Source organism: Lampris incognitus, unplaced genomic scaffold, assembly GCF_029633865.1.
Source record: "Lampris incognitus isolate fLamInc1 unplaced genomic scaffold, fLamInc1.hap2 scaffold_212, whole genome shotgun sequence".
Lineage (NCBI taxonomy): Eukaryota > Metazoa > Chordata > Actinopteri > Lampriformes > Lampridae > Lampris > Lampris incognitus.
This window is the reverse complement of record NW_026611170.1, coordinates 64,856-84,331: the sequence shown is the minus strand read 5'-3', so window position 1 is coordinate 84,331 and position 19,476 is coordinate 64,856.

The following is a 19,476-nucleotide window of genomic DNA, read 5'->3' as shown; positions in this document are numbered from 1 at the left end:
GCAGCCCTTGACACCACTGATCACACTATACTATTAGACAGATTAAATTGTAATTTTGGTGTCTCTGGCTTAGCTCTCTTAGCTTAAGTCCTACTTATCTGGAAGAACACATTGTGTCTGCTATAATAATATTACATCAAAATTCTCTGACGTTAAGTATGATGTATCTCAGGGCTCAGTTCTTGGCCCTCTACTTTTCTCTCTTTATATTCAACCTCTTAGCCAAATTATACACAGTTACGGAATACATTTCCATTGATGTGCAGAGGATACTCTGCTGTATGTGCCTATAAGGGCTGATGATCATACTCAAATGACTAATTTAGAGGCCTGTTTGGCTGCTGTGAAAAATTGGATGTCACTAAATGTTCTTCTTTTAAATTTGGATAAAACTGAGATGCTGGTCATTGGACCTGTTAGACAAAGACACCAATGTGATCGAGTAACAATAACAATCGACAACTCTGTGATTTCACAAAGTATGGGAGCCAAAACTCTCTGTGTTATGTTTGATCACAGCCTTTTCTTTGATAAGCACATTAAAGAAATCACAGACTGCCTTTTTTCACTTACGTAACATAGCTAAAATGTGGTCTTTCCTGTCCATGGCTGATGCAGAGACTCTAATACATGTATTTGTTTCATCAAGACATGTTTACTGTAATGTTCTGTTTTCAGGTCTGCTACATGCTAGTACTACAAGTCTTCAGATGGTTCAGAATGCTGCTGTCATTACAACCACATCAGAGTCATTTTGTATATTTTGACTGTTTTCTGATTAGTAGCATGCATCGCATTTTTAGGGTGTCATAAGAGATCTGTAATTTCATAACAATAATTGTATATTTAGTCCTTCCTCATACTCTGTCATTTAATGTACTTCTTCCAAATGTAAGGAGCTTCATCATTTAACAAGGATACAAAAAGTGGAGCCCAGATTGCTACCCCTAAATGAATTATTTCTATCACAACCTTTTTTTTCCCCTTTTTAATGCTAACAGAAAATATACGGTACACAAGGCCTGACTTGCCTCCTTGATATGCTACATATTCAAAGTTCAAAGAAGTAATTGATTATGTGGGACAGCATCTCTTTCTCTGTTAATATCTCATTAGCCAAGGACTTCCTTTCAATTTCAAACAAATACAAATCTCAATTTTGCAGATCCTGTCAACTGCAAGCTGACAGTATCTGCAAAACCTTCATGTGTATCAAAGCTTTTGGGAAAAGTAGCATTGAATTAGTTAATAAGTCTAAGTAATGAAGATAAGATTTAGGAAAAACAATTAGTCTGGCCTTCTACGTATGTCTGCATACTGTGGCACAGAGACAACACCTTTGTTGATCATGTGAAGTGGCTAATGACCGCTTTTTAACAGAAGATGTTGGTTGAGCAGTGGCCATTTTGTTGGTTTCAGATCTCTGTGAAGCATCTGACACAGAGGAATTCCTCTAAATGGTTTGTTAGAAGTGGGTTGGGGAATCAAGCCACCTGGCGTACAACAACTTAATGGAAGTCATTCATTTTTTATGGAGAGTCAGAAACTGCTTGGCAAAAACTCAAGAGCTTCGGCAGTGAGGAGATTTTCGTGTCCAACCGAGGATACGGATGTATTTTTAATGTGTGCGACCCATTTCAGTCTCATACTATGACCAAAATCTACTGTTGGCATGATACCTCCAAACAAGCCAATGCTACAATGCTACAATGACAGCTGACCACCTAATCATTTATTTTAGTGTTTAGCTGGGAAACTGGTGTCTAAGGAAGATAATGACAGTGAGAAAGTTGTGGATTCTGTGTTTGATGCATCCCATTGAATATGTGTGGCGCATTATGAAGTGCAAAATACAACAACAGAGACTGGGGACTGTTGAGCAACTGAAGTCGTACATCAAGCGAGAATGGAAAAGAATTCCACCTACAAAGCATAAACAATTAGTATCCTCAGTTCCCAAATGCTTATTGGGTGTTGTTAAAAGGAAAGGTGGTGTAACACAGTGATAAACATGCCCCTGTCCCAGCTTTTTAGGAACGTGTTGCAGGCTTCAAATTCAAAATGAGTGAATATTTGCAAAAAAACAATAAAGTTTATCAGTTTGAACATTACATATCGTGTATTCAATTGAATATAGGTTGAAAAGGATTTGCAAATCATTGTATTCTGTTTTTATTTACGTTTTACACAATGTCCCAACTTCATTGGAATTGGGGTTTGTAAAAGGTACTTTTTAAAAAAAATCTATTTCTGATTTTTCCCTTTTTTCTTCCAATTTGGTGGCCAATCGATCCCTATTTTAGTTCAAACACCCACCCTCGTACTGCATGCGTTCGCCAACTGCATCTCTTCGGCCGGCAGTCTCGAAGGAGACGCCTCGCCACTTTTGTGACAAGGTGAATCCAGGCCGAACTACTGCTTTTCCCGACACACACAGAGACGAATTCATGTGACGAACACAAACTGACTCCGCCCCCCTCCCAAGACAACGTTGCCAATTATTGCTGCCATTGCCACTGCCCTGCACTTTGCTCTGACCCACTCTGAACTTAACAACACATACATCCAGATGCTGTTTATAGATTATAGCTCTGCCTTCAACACTATCATCCCTGCCAAACTAACCACCAAACTCCTCTCCCTTGGCCTCAACCCCTCCCTCTGTAACTGGACGCTGGACTTCCTGACCAACAGACCTCAGTCTGTTAGGTGAGGTGACCACACCTCCTCCACCCTGACCCTCAGCACAGGTGCCCCTCAAGGCTGTGTTCTGAGCCACCTCCTTTTCTCCCTCTTTACCCACAACTGCCTGCCAACTCACCCTTCAAATGTTATAGTTAAGTTTGTAGATGACATCCCAGGCATTGGCCGTATCACCAACAATGACGAAACGGCCCTACAGGGATGAAATTAAGCACCTCACATCATGGTATACTACCAACAATCTTGTCCTGAATGTGCAGAAGACGAAGGAGCTGATTGTGGACTTCAGGAGGTCTAGAAGCTGCAGCCACTCCCCCATACACATCAATGGGGTGGAAGTGGAGTGTGTTTCCAGCTTTAAATTCCTTGGAGTCCACATCAGCAAGGAACTTTCCTGGACATTAAACACCCAGGCCCTGGTGAAAAAGGCCCAACAACGCCTGCATTTCCTGAGGAGGCTGAGGAGCGCCTGTCTATCCCCCCTAATTTTCACCAACTTCTACCACTCCACCATAGAGAGCATCCTGACCAGCTGCATCTCAGTGTGGTATGGCAACTGTGCCTCAGTAGACCAGAAAGCTCTGCAGCGGGTCGTCAAGGCAGCCCAGCATATCGCCGGTACCCAGCTCCCAGCCATAAAAGACATTTATCACAAACGCTGCCTTCGAAGGGGTCTGAGCATCAGCAGAGATCCCACCCAGCCCAACCATGGACTGTTCTCCCCCCTGTGCTCTGGGAGGCACTACAGGAGCCTCAGAGCCTGCACTACCAGGCTCAAAAACAGCTTCTTTCCCCAAGCTGTTGCCCACCTGAACCTGGCCACCCACTGAATGTCTGTAGATATTTTCAAATATTTTGTTCTCTTGCTCTTTTTATTAACTTATTTTTAGCTTTTGGTCTTCATGTGTGTATATCTTATATAGGGATGCCCCCCGAAACCCGGTTCTAAACGGGAACCGGTTCTAAATTAGTAAAAACCGGAGCATTTTTAAGATCCGACGTTTTCGGTTCTGCTATCGGTAGTCGGTAGGTACTCGAGAAATCATGGAGTGAGATTTATATTGTGGCAATTGTGTTTTTCGAGGAATTTAAATGTCGCGAACATAATCTTGTTCGCCGTTTTCTCCATCTCTCTGTCTCTCTCTCTCTTACTGCGCGAGGGGCGGGGCTGTGCTGTGCTCCACACACTCGCTCACACACGCGCAGACAGCTCTGCTCAAGTGCTCATCATGGCGGAGAGAACTAAACATTCAAAAGTTTGGGTATATTTTTCAAAAGTCGATGACAACAACGCTCGTTGCCACAAGTACAACAAATCATTTGCCAGTAAGGGTGGCAATACAAGCAATCTGTCGAAACATCTTTTGTCGAAACATGGTATTAATCTGCAGAAATGCGGATTTTTCCACTGCTTTGCTCGTAGTGTTCCATCCACGTCCCCTGCAGGTAAGCCGTATGAGCCATAGATACGGAGTTAGCTAGGCTAATAACGAATTATTACGAATAGGCCAATAAATCAAATATAATTGCTTAGCTAATTGTTTAGCAACAAATATATAAGCCATAGATACGGAGTTAGCTAGGCTAATAGCCGGGGACACTATAAGTCAAGAGAGATCACGACTCCTGCCGGAGAAGGCAGATATGTTGATTTTTCTGCAGAACTGTTAGGATAATGTTCTAGGTTCTTGTTTGTTTGAACTTCCGTTAGCCTTTTGCTGTAAAAATTTATTTTTAATATTTTTTTTCTTTATCTTTATCTACTTTTATTTTTTATCTTATTTGTTGTTGTTGAATGTTGATTATAAAGTCTATAATTCACACGCATTTAAAACATTGCTGCTGCTGTTGCTGCTGAATAAATAATATTTGTTTATATTTATATAGAGTTATATAATAGAATAATAAAGCAATGTCGATTCTGTTCTTAATTAAATGTCTTTTTTTCTTGCATAATAATCAAAAAGAACCGATAAGAGTATCGATAAAGTACCGAACCGATAAGCAGCACCGATAAGAGTAGTAGTATCGATAAAATCCTAACGATACCCATCCCTAATCTTATACTGCATTTGCTGTGTTTGTCTGTGTCTGTCTTGCACTGTTTGGTGAAGCCACAGCCCTCATTTCATTTTTAACATGTCCCTCCACCTTTGCTTTTAATGACAATAAACTGAATTGAATTGAATTGAATTTAATTGAATTGAACGTTACGCGATCTGCCACTTCAGTAGACTTTAACAGCAAATATTAGTGCAGTACAGATAATTACAGATAAACATTTAAACACACAGTATTACTTTATATACACTACCACTGAATATCCCTTTAACAAACTGAGCTGAGTAAGGCAGCATGCAGAACAGTTCTCTATTGCAGAGGAGCATAGAGGTAAAAATTTAAAAAAAAATAGTCAAATTTTTCTTTGATTGTGGCTGTGATTTCTTTGCCTCTGGGAATCCTCTGAATGAACATGTCTTCCTGTGTATAGATAACAAAGTCAAACCATTCAAGTCTAGAAATTGACAGCTGAGCCTGGATCTGCCAAAAGTACGGATGGGGTTTCTTTAGTGTATGTGTGCCCTCACTGAATCTGTGGGCAGTCCATGTAACTCTAAACATTTGGGCATTTAATTTCAACAAGGCCAAACTCCGGCTGCCCCTTTGTATCATACACTATGCCATCAGGTGATGACCCCATCCAAGGTGCGTCAGGGTGGATAAGGAACCCACGAGGATATTGACTGACCTCCCTTATTCTGCAGTACTTTTCTACTGCTGCAGGTTCCATATCCAGCCCCTCCTCATGTCTGCAGGTTGATGGCTGGGTCTCAGAAGCCTTTTCGCCAGATTTTCAGCAGAGGTCTGTCCCCTGGTGTGACAGACCTCTGAATTTGGTGGAGGTGACGCGGGACCGCCTTAGTTGGTGCCACTGTACACAGGAACTCTGCTGTTTTGTGCTGTTCTCAATTTTGTGAGCTGTCTCGAATGATGTTACCAGGGACATCATGTGGAGCTACTGATGATCAGAGCAGATGAAGGAACAGGTAGCGGGTCCCAGCCTGTAACCACAAAATGGCAGCTGTGGGGGAGAAGGGGCATCTGAGTGTGGACAAGTTTTTGGCACACTTTGTTGGCAAGTGATAGGACAACACACTTCCTTCTTGCACTTTACAGACTTAGAGTCTACCAGAGGCACATTATCGGCTATGGCCATAGTTGTTATGAGAGGAGCCACATCACTAGAAAGGTCACTGTAGACCTCGTCTACCCTGAGCGTGGAAAGTTCAGGCAGAGGTGAACTGACTCCCTTATACAAGTTGCTCCTATGAAAAAGATAAATTAAAAAAAAGAAAGAGTCATTCTCACTCAAAAAGATGAATTCATGGTTTGCAAAAAGTACACTAAAGCATACATTCAAAATGAAACACCTGGGAATAAAGAAATACCTTATTTGTATTTAAGGAGTAGTAGAAAGGCTTTATTTGTGTGAAAAGCCTGAAAAGATCTGGTTTGGACATTCTTGTTGATCGACTGACAGTATGAATACTACCAATATATGCTAAAATAAAATGCATCTTATAATGTAACAGATGATCACTTTATCTGATATCTTACTGATAAGATTACTATAAAAAATCTTTTAACAATAATAATAATAATAATAACAATAATAACCTGATGCCTTCTACCAGTCTCCTTTCCCAAGGTCTGGCTAAAAGAATCACCATGTCATTCACCAGACCAGGTTGAACACCCTGCATTTAAACAAAAACAAGTTTTCAATAAACATAAATATCCATAAATAAAATAAAAGTACCATGTTAAGAAAGTTAGTTACCATGGTTCTTGGTTTATGCCACTTCTGTTCAGTTTCTGTGCAGCTGTGTGTTGGAACAGAGGCGATCTTCAGCTGGGAATAATGTGCAATCTGGTAAAGAAGTGCTGCCACATGGTTGGCACAAAGCTGTACCTGCCGCACAGGCACACTGGCAGCTTTATAGTTGCACAGGATAGGAATCCCTAAGTACAATCTGTGAAAATACACATATCTGTTACAATACATACGGTACTTGCTGCAAGTGCAGTTAAACATTAAAACATTCTTTTTATAAACAATAAATTAGTGAACTTTTGTTATAAAGGAGAAGACATGAGTACAGTGAGAAAAATATGAAGGATGTATGAATTGATTATATGAATGAGAAAAAAACGAACCAAAAAACCACAGTTGATATGCACTAATGTGTAAAACAAAGCATGTAGCCAACATTATTAATCTCACTTTACTCATTTACAATAATAGGGAACACAGAACGTGTGTAAAAGAAGTGACAGAACTCAGAACACAATATAGTTTGTGTGAATCCCATTCCTTTCACACATTTTTACACACTAGGGTTATGTATAAATATATATTTAACGTAGCCTTTAACAGCATTAGATTCATAGCAGTGATATGATTCAGAGAAACTTTATTGATTTGATGAACAGGAACCTGTCTCATGAACGAGTCTGCACTGAACCTGCAGGATAACTTTCCCTTACACTCAAATTGTGAAGCTTTTGTCTTTTCCTCATAGATCTATAGCACTCAGCCCTAATGGACACTTCTCCTGTTCAATCCTTGTTTGAAAGTGAGGTTGACAATGATGTTAGGAAAATTCTAACAGTGATTGACACAGAAACATAACGTTGGCAGCAACGTATCACTACGCTAGCATTGGCTAGTACAAAAACATGCTAGGAGCTAACATTACATGTCCAGCTCTTACCTTCGTAATTGTGGATGTAGCTTGAAACGTAAAGTTTGAAGCCGTTTTCCTTTTTGGTAAAAGACATATGGCATGCTTCTTGGATAATGCGACTAACGTCATTAACCGTGAGTTTGGGTAGATCGTGGACCGAGTGAAAAACGCCATTGCTCTGCTGTTGTTGTCATCAGTTGTCCATATCACTTCTAACGTTGCCCGGAAAAGATCGCACTGGCCGAGTCGGAATGCGGAAGAGTGCGTATAAGTCCACTGCATGCAGATATGCAAAATTGTGCACTGATTTTTTTTGTGACTTGTTATAATAAAACATTTCAACACTAGATTTAACATTACAACAACCAAGGCAGTCACTATGACCATTTTGGATTTTCAAAGTTTAATAACTTTGTGGGAAAAAAAATACAGACCTGCCGCTCCCTGAATGCTCCTAAAATTGCATACATTTGCTTTCAAATGAATTTTAGATCAACTGCACACAAAAAAAAAAGTTATGATAAGATCTACCGAAGGCCGGCATGGTAGCGTAGTGGTTAGGGCAATCACTTCAGAGCAAGAAGGTCCTGGGTTCGAGCTCAGGGGTAGTCCGACCATGGGGGTCGCCTGAGGTCGTCCTCTGTGTGGAGTTTGCATATTCTCCCCCGTGTCTGAAGGTGGTTTCTTACAGGTACTCCGGTTTCCTCCCACAGTCCAAAGACATGGAGGTCAGGTGACTCGGCGAAATTGTCCCTAGGTGTAAATGTGTGTTTGTGTCGGCCCTGAGATGGCCTGGTGGCCTGTCTAGGGTGTCTCCCTGCCTGCTGCCCAATGACTGCTGGGGTAGGCTCCAGCATTCCGTGACCCTGAGAGCAGGATAAGCGGGTTGGATAATGGATAGATGGACAGAAGAGCTACCTAAAACGACCATGAGCGGTCAAAATGTCCACTTGTAATTTGCCTGTTATCATGTGCATCAGGTCACTATTTATGACGTGCGTTGGTCACATCATTTCTTTCGTGAAGTGCATTGCTCTGTCCTAGAGACAAACACGTTCTCCAGTGCAGCATAACAGTCTAAAATTGATTTTTAATTATTGCCAACACGTCTGGTTACAGATGCTGTTTCAGACGCACCATGACTACCACCGATGAGTTGCAGTATTTACAGGCGTTGGACAGCGACGATTTTAAATTGTTTGAAAAATAGTATTAAAGTTTTTAAAATGTTAATTTTGGTGTCAGTGGTTTCTTAACAAACATATTAACATATGCAATGCATTAATATATCAATCTGGTATTCAACTTGACAGACTATAGGATTTAAAAACCGTGGGCTTTCATTTTGACCGCCCATGGTCGTTCTACTGGTTTTTAAGTTCTGGTCATTGTTTGGGACTGTTTCAATATTTATTTTCAGTTTTTTTAAAAATGTTTTTACTACATATCACGTTTTATATGCTTTGTTACGTTTGTTAGATTAGCAATATATGTTTTCCGTATTGATTTTCAGGTAATATGTTTAGTTTTTCAAGTTCGACCATGTCTCTCTGAAGTTTAAATTGTTTAAAAATAGTATTGTTGTTAGAATTTTAATTTTGGTGTCAGTCATTTCCTAACAGACACACAAACAAATGCAAAGCATTAATATCTCAACTGGGTATTTTTATTGACAGAATATAGAGTTTAAAAACCATCAGTCATTTTGACCACCCATGGTCGTTTTAGGTAGCAGTGAAATCCCAGTCGTTCTAGTGTTAAATGCTCTTTACATCACTTGTTACAATAGATATATGTGAGGTGTGTAGCACCTCTGTTCCCAATCGACTAGAGATATTACACTTCCAACCTAGGTTCTGAAGTAGCATGGTTAAAAAGGCTCACGAGGAGACTTTGCATGAGACTGAACACTTGGCAACTTTATTACACAATTATTACAGTTTACTTTTACTGTATGATTACCACTGTGATGCATTAATGGTACAAAATAATAAAATTTCATCACAAACACGACGCTCACCTAATAAAGAAAGGGCAAAGTATCAAACAAAAGTGTAGTGTCCTTCTGTATAGAGTAGCAAAATAAACAGATTCACATATATCCTTTTGTCCCTTGGTTTAGGACTTAAATGGTCCTGATTCCTCAATGTTTAAAGAGTATTCGTTCTTTTGTTGGAAAAATGTAGTTTAGTGTTCCTTTTACTGATACTGTGATCACTGATCTACCTAGGTAGACAACTAAAGTGTGCACGTGTTATCTTATCTGAAATCCTGACGAGGATCAGACCAGTCGCTCTGAAGAAAGGAGTCCAAACCAGGTGGCCACACTGGTTCCAAAAGTTCTCTGCTTGGAGTGTCTCGCTGAGCAGGCTCACCATCAAGCTCAGGGATGGCTTGAAACCAAGCTAATTCCAGGTTCCAAAAAAACAACAACAATCTAAACATACAGTACAGAAAACATTAGCTAAGATGTTCGCTTTCTTATATCTTAACATGAGACCTCATTAATTTCTATTTATTTAACACAGCAAAAAACATGAATTATGGGAATAACTGTATATAATTTCACAGCATGTAATACCAATAGCTTGTTTTACAACAGACTATGATTTACCATAACAGAATTAAATTTTACACCATTAAACATTTTCCATTTTCTTATTTATTTTAGAAACAGTTGATTTTGTCCACACGAAAGAACTGGATATTAATATTGTGAATAAATGTAATATTTATCCTTAAATGTAATTTCAGCCTGCTCTACAATGTATTAAACTTATAAATGCTTTGGTACAAACCATCATGGATTTAGCTAAATGCTCCATTTACCAGAGAATTCCGTGAATTTAGTGCAACGCACCTCTAATGGTAACAATGTTAACTGGCTGCTCGTTAAAATGAAATACGACGATAGAGAAGGTGCCGCCAATAAAAAACAAAATTAGCCAGAGCATTACCTTAGCACCATATAGAGGACACAAGATGCGCGGGTAACAAAAACAATCAAGCTAGCTAGCTAGCTGCCTAGCTTAACATAACACACAATGACAGAGAATCTACCAATGTAACACTCAAACATTTTACAATACTTCCTTATTACCCATACTGGTTTTTTGTTACAGTATGTGACTCCAACAACAGGATTTGCTGTAAAACGCTCTCGTTTTTCAAACTGGCAATCACTATATGCTGTATGCTGTAGCTAGCAAGCCTGTAGCTTAAGCCAGTGTTTCTCAAACGGGGGTCCACGGACCCCTAGTGGTCCGTGGTGTAATTGCAAGGGGTCCGTGAAAATAAAATATCTTTAAAAAAAAGATCCTATGACATTTATAGAAACAGGATTATTTTACTCAAATGTGACTGAGACCTTTATCTACCTAAACTATAAAGGGTAACATGACTTTTTTCTCTAATTACATCTGTTTCACAAGTGTAATTTATTGTATTTTAATAAGAGATCTCGCTCCCGTTTGCATTGTTAAAAGTTACTGCATAAAAATTCTGTTACATATATCTGAAAGTTACTGAATACATATTCTGTTTTGTTACATATATCTGAAAGTTACTGAATACATATTCTGTTTTGTTACATATATCTGAAAGTTACTGAATACATATTCTGTTTTGTTACATATATCTGAAAGTTACTGCATAAGAATTCTGTTTTGTTAACTATATCTAAAGTTACAACTGAAAGCTTATTTTTGCCCCAAAGAGTGAATAAATGCTATAATGCAATTTAAAATGCAGTTTCTATTGTTTCTATCAAATTGCAACCCCCCTCTCCCCCAAGATCAGGTGGAGGGGTCCTCAGGGTAGATCAAAAATATGCAGGGGGTCCAGGAACCCAAAAAGGTTGAGAACCACTGCTTTACGCTTGCTAGCTACTTACCGGCGTTCCCGGTTGAAAAGTGGAAAAACGGTGTAATAAGACTGGCGCCTCTCGTCAATAATCCGGTCGCTGACAGAAGAGAACCTTGTTAGCAAGGACTGATATGCAATAACCCAATATTTTAATGTTTTGTGACTATTTTTTAAACATTTCTCACCAAGCTTTTCCACCGGCAGTTAGGCGCCACCGGAAGCCTTTGTCTCGCGCTTAAGTTCTTCTTCTTCTTCTTTTCGTGCTTAATTAGAGCACGCATGCGCCCTCTACGGGGCGTCACCCGTAATGCGCTGATTCCTTCTTCTTTTAAACCGTTTGATAACCCAACGTTTCACGTGAGTTACAGGTGTGATCGTTAAATTCTTCTGCTCTAGCCAGTTCAACGGATGGCTTTCAAGTAGATTAGCACAAACGTGCATGGTTTTCCTACGGAAGCCCTAAGCGGTCATGCATTCATACATTTTGTTTCCTCCATTTTCCCGTGATAACGAGTTAATTTCCTCCGTTTTCTCGAGATCTCGAGTGACAGTGAATGACGTTTCCTTCAATGTGTGGTTTTGTTATCTCGGGATCTCGCGAGAACACGAAGCTTGTTTTCCCGAGATAGCGAGATAAATAACCCGAGATCTCGAGAAAACGGAGGAAATAAAATGTATGAATGCATGGCCGCTTAGAGCTTCCGTAGTTTTCATAAAGCAAATGGCTTCAACACACAAAGAATCTGTTTTTTTTTAATCTGATGCTTTGCATCACCTCTTCTCCATTAGGAGCCATTGATCATTGCAGCCAGGTATGCCAGACCCACTCTGTGAGAATCAAAGTGCTCTGGGGCAAAAAAAAAAGAAGCACTTGGCAGGCACCCAAAAATTCTTTCAGAGTCATCCCTGTGGAAGCCAAGACACCACAATACTGCAGACCAGCTTCCTGTCAGGGGGAAGAATAATGCAAACTTTCTCTCTTTCCGTCTGAAATGCTGATGGGGGATGGTGTAAGCCAGAATTCCGCATTACTTATGATACAGTCTCCTTTTTCATTGTCAAAGCCCTTTCAATGGGAGGCTGATGACGGTGTGGCTCCCATAAATTTGTCTGCCTTTAAAACAGTTGTCAGATTTTTTTTATTTTTGCCTTGTGCCCTTTTATGCTTTACGCCTTGCAAAGGATCTAAGCTTCTGCGCAGTTTGTGTGTGTGCAGGATGGCGTGGGGGTGGGGTGGGGTGGGGTGGGGTGGGGGGTCTGTATCAGAGGTGTTCATTAATGCCTGAAATGTACAACTATGAATCCATCCCAGGCCTGCCTTATACTTCTTTTATTCTGGATGCTTTGCTTCGCATCATGCTCCCCCCTGCCAGGAAATTCACTGACCTTTGAAGCTTAGATTACTTCAGCGGTCCCTGACAGAGCAGGTCCAGAGCACTCGGGGACAAGACTCGTGCTGCTGCCGATCAATGTACATCGACCAGGCCCCCTTTTTTACAAGAGTTACATTACAGTAAATGTGTTTGCTTTGCAGCAGTTCTGCAAATGGCGATAGCAAATATATTGTAGTATAGATTAAGACAAGAATTACACTCTGAGACAGGGTCTGGTTCTCTTTCATTACAGCCTAGGAGGAGTGACAAAGCAAAAACTGAGGATGACAAAGTTTATGAGCCTACTTTTACTGCAGGCGTGACCAATTGTCTCCAACCAACACAACGATAAAGGCGATAAAAGGGCACAACACGATGCAATGCACGTAAAACGACACAACATCACAAAGCGACGTAACAGCATAGTTAAAGATAGCAAACCACAATGCAACACGACGGCATCATGTAAAATAACATAAACACACAATGCAATGTGCAAAACGTAACACAACCAAAACACGATACACAAAATGTGATACGACAACAATGCGACATGACTTGACGTAACATCACTAGCAGCGGTACAGGCCGGGTCTGCAGCCTAGGCAGTCTAACAGTCTTTACCCTGGCAGGGAAAGTGCTGCACCCTCGGAGCTGCAGTGCACGACACCATAATCATGAATAAAGCATTTCGTTGGAGGGGGAGTGTATTGCGTGCTGCACGGCACGTTAAAAACCCTGCGCTGTCCTCCGCCGTCGGTACTGACGCCATATAACTTCGTCGCTCTCTCCATCTTGTGTCCAGCCTGTCCGGCAGCCTTGGGTGGCGACGCCATGGATCACAGAGTTGCCGGCATACGAGACCTCCTGCACGTCTATTAGCGACCCCTGTTTGATTTCCCCGTCCTTCCCTCTAATGATGCAACCCCGGCCTCGCTTCTCCCCCAGATCGTAATTACTCCCCACACCCACGACACCATTACACAACGCCGTGTTACAGCCACAGAGCTCGCCAGGAGTCACGTGCATATGAATAAGGCTGTGAAATCAATGCATCGCCTCTTCCTTAACACAGTTGGTGCGCTGTAAACAACAATGTCGGCCGTCTTTAAGACCCGTCGTTAGAAAGGGAAAGCTTTATTGCAGCTCGCCGAGCTGTTGCAGGGGCTGTGGCAGTTTGCAAAAAAAAAAAAAAACGTGGATTTTCTTGCAAACACATGTCTAAAAAAATGTCGACCGGTGTGCAAGATGCTTACGTGGCTGTTCGGTTCACAGGTCCAGGGGGGAGGGGGGGAGGTTGAGGGGAGAGGGGCATAAAGGAGACGACGAAACAACGTTTTATTTGTGTGTAAAAAAAAAAAAAGTTTTAGACGTCCACCCTGCATCTGCACGTGCACGAAGCGCACGGCCCGATGACATTTCCCCCGTGCGGATTGTGTCAGTTTTAGACGGGATATGCAAATGAGTCGGCTAACCTATCAAGAACGCGCGGTGCCGGCGCGCGAGCCGGCGGGCGAGCGCGCCGGCCGTTGTTCTTTTATTCATGGAGTTTTTACCTCCGTGTCGAGGTGCAGTGCAGGGCTGCTGGAGGACACGGAGGAACTTGGCTTTTCTGTCCCGTCGCCCCCCTCGCCGCCTCACTGCAGAGAGAAAGTAAGAAAAGAGAGCTAGCGAGGAAGGGAGAGAGAGGGAGAGAGGGAGGGGGAGGGAGGGATGCAAGAGTGTTGAGAATGGGAGAGGGAGGGGCAGAGATTTTGGGAAAAGAGGGAAGTATAGACGCAGCGCTGCAGCAACTGGGCGTTGGCTCGACATTAGGAAGGAGAGAATGTTGCAAAGGAGAGGGGGGGAAAAGAGACGACGACGAGGAGGAGGACGAGAGATGCACCAGTTTGTGGTGTCCTGTGAGGACGCTGCTGTCCTGCGGAGGACAGTCGAGCAAAGACGAAACATGTCGAGTGAGAAAACCAGACGAGATGATCCCTCCTGGTCTGTTCCTCCAATGGGTTTCCCTTCGCAGTCATGTAATTGTGCTGCACAGTGGGGTACACTAAATAATGTAGTAAGTGTGTGTGTGTGTGTGTGTGTGTGTGTGTGTGTGTGTGTGTGTGTGTGTGTGTGTGTGTGTGTGTGTGTGTGTGTGTTTACATGCGTGCGTGTGATGCGTGTGATTAACAGCTTGTCTGTCCCTTGGCCTGACACACAGGAACAGAGCAGCTCCACTTTGGAAAGAGCCGAAGAAGAAGGTGAAATTACAGCAGTCTCTCTCTCTCTCTCCCTCTCTTTCACTCTTCCTCTCTCTTCCTCTCTCTCTTCCTCTCTCTCTTCCTCTTCCTCCCTCTCTTCCTCTTCCTCTCTCTCTTACTCTTCCCCTCTCCCACTCTTCCTCCCTCTCTCTTTCCCTCTCTCCCTTACTCTTCCCCTCTCTCGCTCCGTCCGTCTCTCCCACTCTTCCTCTTCATCTCTCTCTTCCTCTCTCTCCCTTTCTCTCACTCTTCCCCTCTCTCTCTTCCCCTCTCTCCCTTAATCTTCCCCTCTCGCTCCGTCCCTCTCTCCCACTCTTCCTCTTCATCTCTCTCTTCCTCTTCCTCTCTCCCTTTCTTTCACTCTTCCTCTCTCTCTCACTCTTCCTCTCTCGCACTCTTCCTCTCTCTCGCACTCTTCCTCCCTCTCTCTTTCCCTCTCTCCCTTACTCTTCCCCTCTCTCGCTTCGTCCGTCTCTCCCACTCTTCCTCTCTCTCCCTTTCTTTCACTCTTCCTCTCTCTCTCACTCTTCCCCTCTCTCTCGTTCTCTCTCTGTCTTGCGCGCTCTCCTTCTCTCCCTCTCTCTCCCTCTCCCCCCCCCCCTCTCCTACCCCCTCTGCTCTCTTCATTAAACATGGCCACATTTTCAGCTACAAATCGACGTGCGCTGCGCTGCTGCTACAAAGCCACACACCCGTAGTGCGTCACAATAGTCTGCGCATCACAAAATAACGCTTCAGTCGAGTCGCGCTACATTGTTCTCTGTTACACTTTAAAATCATCATTTTAATGTCTTGTTAATTACCACAACGAGTCCCCCCTTAAAAAAAACTGCGCAACAAGTGTGTGGATCAGCTCAGGGCACCGTGTTATATCCTGCTGCCAAGTGAAAGATGCTTTTATTCAACACCACACAACACGCCCTCCTCCTACCGAGCACACTAGCGAGGATCACACGAACCGGCTGGACGTGTTGGTGCTGCAGCAGGGAGAAAAAGACATGAAGGGGGCTGGGGGGGGGTGAGGGCGGTATAGGGGGTGGAGTTGGGAGGAGGTGGGAGGAGGTGGGAGCTCTCTTGACTGAGATGAGTCATGGCTGCACCGTGCCTTAGCCACGCCCGAAACCCCCCCACCCCCTCCCCCCCCGCTCGATATCCCCTTCAATTTTATCCCTCAAATCTCTTTGATTAAATTCCGGCCTCCAGTTCAACGTTAATCCCCTTTTCATTCATTTGCAGACGGAAGGAAATCTGCACCCTGCGGCCTCCTTTCCCGGGACACTTCAGCCCGCGGCACTTTCATCCGTGCGCATTCACGTCCCCATTGTTTGTCGGAATGAAAGCGGCGTCTGACTTGCTGCCAACTCATTTCCTCTCGCAGTCTTCAGAAACCACATCGCGGACAGAGTTTGTGTGCCAAGGCCTCTCCAACTGCATTTGTCTCAAGCCTGCGCGACAGTTTTACCAGAAGTTGGAAGGCAAATTAACTTGGGTCTTAACAACGCTTTAAGATTTAAGAGTTTTTCAAACAAGACCAAAGAATTTCACCAAGCAGCAGGTTATGTCTCCTTATCCTACCATTTTGTTTTTTATCAAGATTTAGAAAATACCCACATGTGCTATCAACAGCTCTCAAACAGGCAGCCATACTAACGTGTACCCTGACATGACAGAAGCTAAGCAGGTATGGGCTTGGCTAGTACCTGGATGGGAGACCTCCCGGGGACATGAGTTGCTGCCAGAAGTGGTGCTGGTGGACCAGTAGGGGGCACTCTTCCCTCTGGTCCTCATAAAACCAATACCCACATGTGCTATCAACAGCTCTCAAACAGGCAGCCATGCCAACGTGTACCCTGACATGACAGAAGCTAAGCAGGTACGGGCTTGGCTAGTACCTGGATGGGAGACCTCCTGGGGAAAAGAGTTGCTGCCAGAAGTGGTGCTGGTGGACCAGTAGGGGGCACTCTTCCCTCTGGTCCTCATAAAACCAATAAATCCCAGTGCCCCAATGCAGTAACGGGGACACTGTGCTGTAGGAGACGCCGTCGTCCAGATGAGGTCCTGACTCACTGTGGTCGTTAAAGATCCCGTGGCACTTATCACAAAGAGTCGGGGGCTCCCCGGTGTCCTGGCAAAATTCTCAACCTGGCTCCCTCCATCTGGCCACCTAATCATCCCCCCCGTGTAATCGGCTCAATCATTCCTCGGTCTCCACCTCAAGCTGATGTGTGGTGGGTGTTCTGGTGCAAAATGGCTGCCGTGCGTCACCCAGGTGGTGCTGCACACATTGGTGGTGGTTGAAGTGAGTTACCCCCCTTCAATGTGAAGCGCTTTGGGTGTCAAGAAAAGCGCTATATAAATGTAATGATTATATTATCATTATTATTATTGAACACATTGTAGCAACCGAGGGAGGCGGTCACTCCGACTGCCGGTGGTTGTGCGCTGGGGGAGCGCAGTGGCTGATGGAACTGTTGATGTGAGATTTTTGTGGTTATTGTTGTGTTGTTTGTTTGAGGGGTTTCGAGTCATACTAAGTAGAAAACTGACCGACCTTAAGACCGTGACTTAGACATGGGGGGGGGGCGTCCCATTGTTGTCAGTTGTGGTCTGTGTAAATTAAAGCGTACTCCCGGGGTCGTGTGGTGTGTGGTGCACGGTAGTTGTGATTGGGGGGGGGGGCACAGTGACCCTGTGGTTAGCGCTGTCACCTCACAGCAAAAAGGTCCTGGGTTCGAACCCTGGGGTTGTCCAACCTTGAGGGGGGGGGTCATCCCAGGTCGTTTCTGTGTGGAGTTTGCATGTTCTCCCTGTGTCTGCAGTGGGGGTTTCTCCGGGTGCTCCAGTTTCCCCCACCATCAAAAGAAACATGCATGTGAGGGTTTATTCTCCTGTCTGTGCCCCTGAGCAAGGCGGTGGGAAAGGAACTGGAGTTGGTCCCCGGGCGCAGCATGAAGGCGGCAGCCCACTGCTCCTAGCTACACACATCACAGCTACGATGGGCTAATTTTTGCAGTAACTCAATTTCCCCAAGGGGATTAATAAAGGAAACTTAATTAATTTGATTAATTAAAGATTAATTTTAATTCTAAAAAGAGTTCTCTGCCTCGCGACTCATTCTTCCACGCCAGCTCGCCACAATATTACACGTTTCCACCACCAGATGTTTATGTAATGCTTCTGGGCCTGTACAGGTCAAAGGTCAGACAGTAGTTATCGGGGGTTTACCGATTCTGTCCCACTGAAAAGGATCATGCTAAAAAGTATGCACCCACTCCTAAAAGGTAAACAGATAGTAAAATTCACCCCATGGCAACCATTCAAATATAGAAGCAGATTTAAAAAGTACTTGATGGAAAAAACTAGTTGGGCTCTCTGCGAGAGGTCCTCCCTGAACCCGGTGGAGTGCAGCTGGAGGTGGAGTACTACCGATGTTCACGGATGAGTAAGCTGTCTCTTTGGAGTGGGTCAAGAAACTCAAAGTCACGCAGCTCGTGACTGGTGTATGGCGACGACTCTGCTCCTCTCTGTACATATTTCATGAGGGGGAACCACAGCACTGAATGAAGCTTCTCCGCTGCAAAAGAAATGGCCCATCTCTCAACGCGTCGTCATCGAGTCTCTCTGAGAGCAAGCAAACCACTGTGCCAAGTGGAGCAACACAGTTTCAATTGAAGTCTGCCATGATTCATCAATTTTCTAGAGGCAGATATCCTTATTTTCAAAGACCGGGGAGAGGTCAGTCCTCTAGTAGAAACACAATGGCTCGTTTAAAGCTACAGTGCGAGACTTCTACATACACGAATGTCCATGACCAATAATAGCCGGCAGCCATACCCACATGTACCCTGGCTCTGCCAAATGGCAGAAGCTAAGCAGGTGTGGGCTTGGCTAGTATCTGAATGGGAGGCCTCCTGGGACAAGTGAGTTGCTGCCAGAAGGGGTGTTGGTGGGCCAGTAGGGGCCAGTCTTCCCTCTGGTCCTAATAAAAAAACAAAACAATAAATGTCAAATACCGGTGCCCCAGTGCAGTGGCGAGGATACTGTGCTGTAGGAGATGCCGTCCTTTGGATGAGACATTAAACCGAAGTCCTGACTCAGAGGTCATCAAAGATCCCATGGCACTTATCACAAAGAGTAGGTGGCTCCCAAATGTCCTGGCAAAATCCCCAACCTGGCTCTGTGCATCTGGCCATCTAATTATCCCCTCTCATGTAAGTGGCTTAATGAGTTCTCCCTCGTCACCTCAGCTGATGTGTGGTGGGCGTTCTGGCACAAAATGGCTGCCGGGCATCACCCAGGTGGTGCTGCACATTTGTGGTGGTTGAAGTGAGTTACCCCCTTCGATGTGAAGCGCTTTGGGTGTCTAGAAAAGCGCTATATAAATGTAATGAGGATGATGATGATGATGATGATAATAATAATAATTATTATAACAACATTTGAACCCTTGCCAAACGATTTCACACAGTGATGATTAAGCCTGTCACTGCCAGGTAAATCTCTGTATTTCGCAGTATACCGGAGTTTTAAATCTGGTGTCTGGGG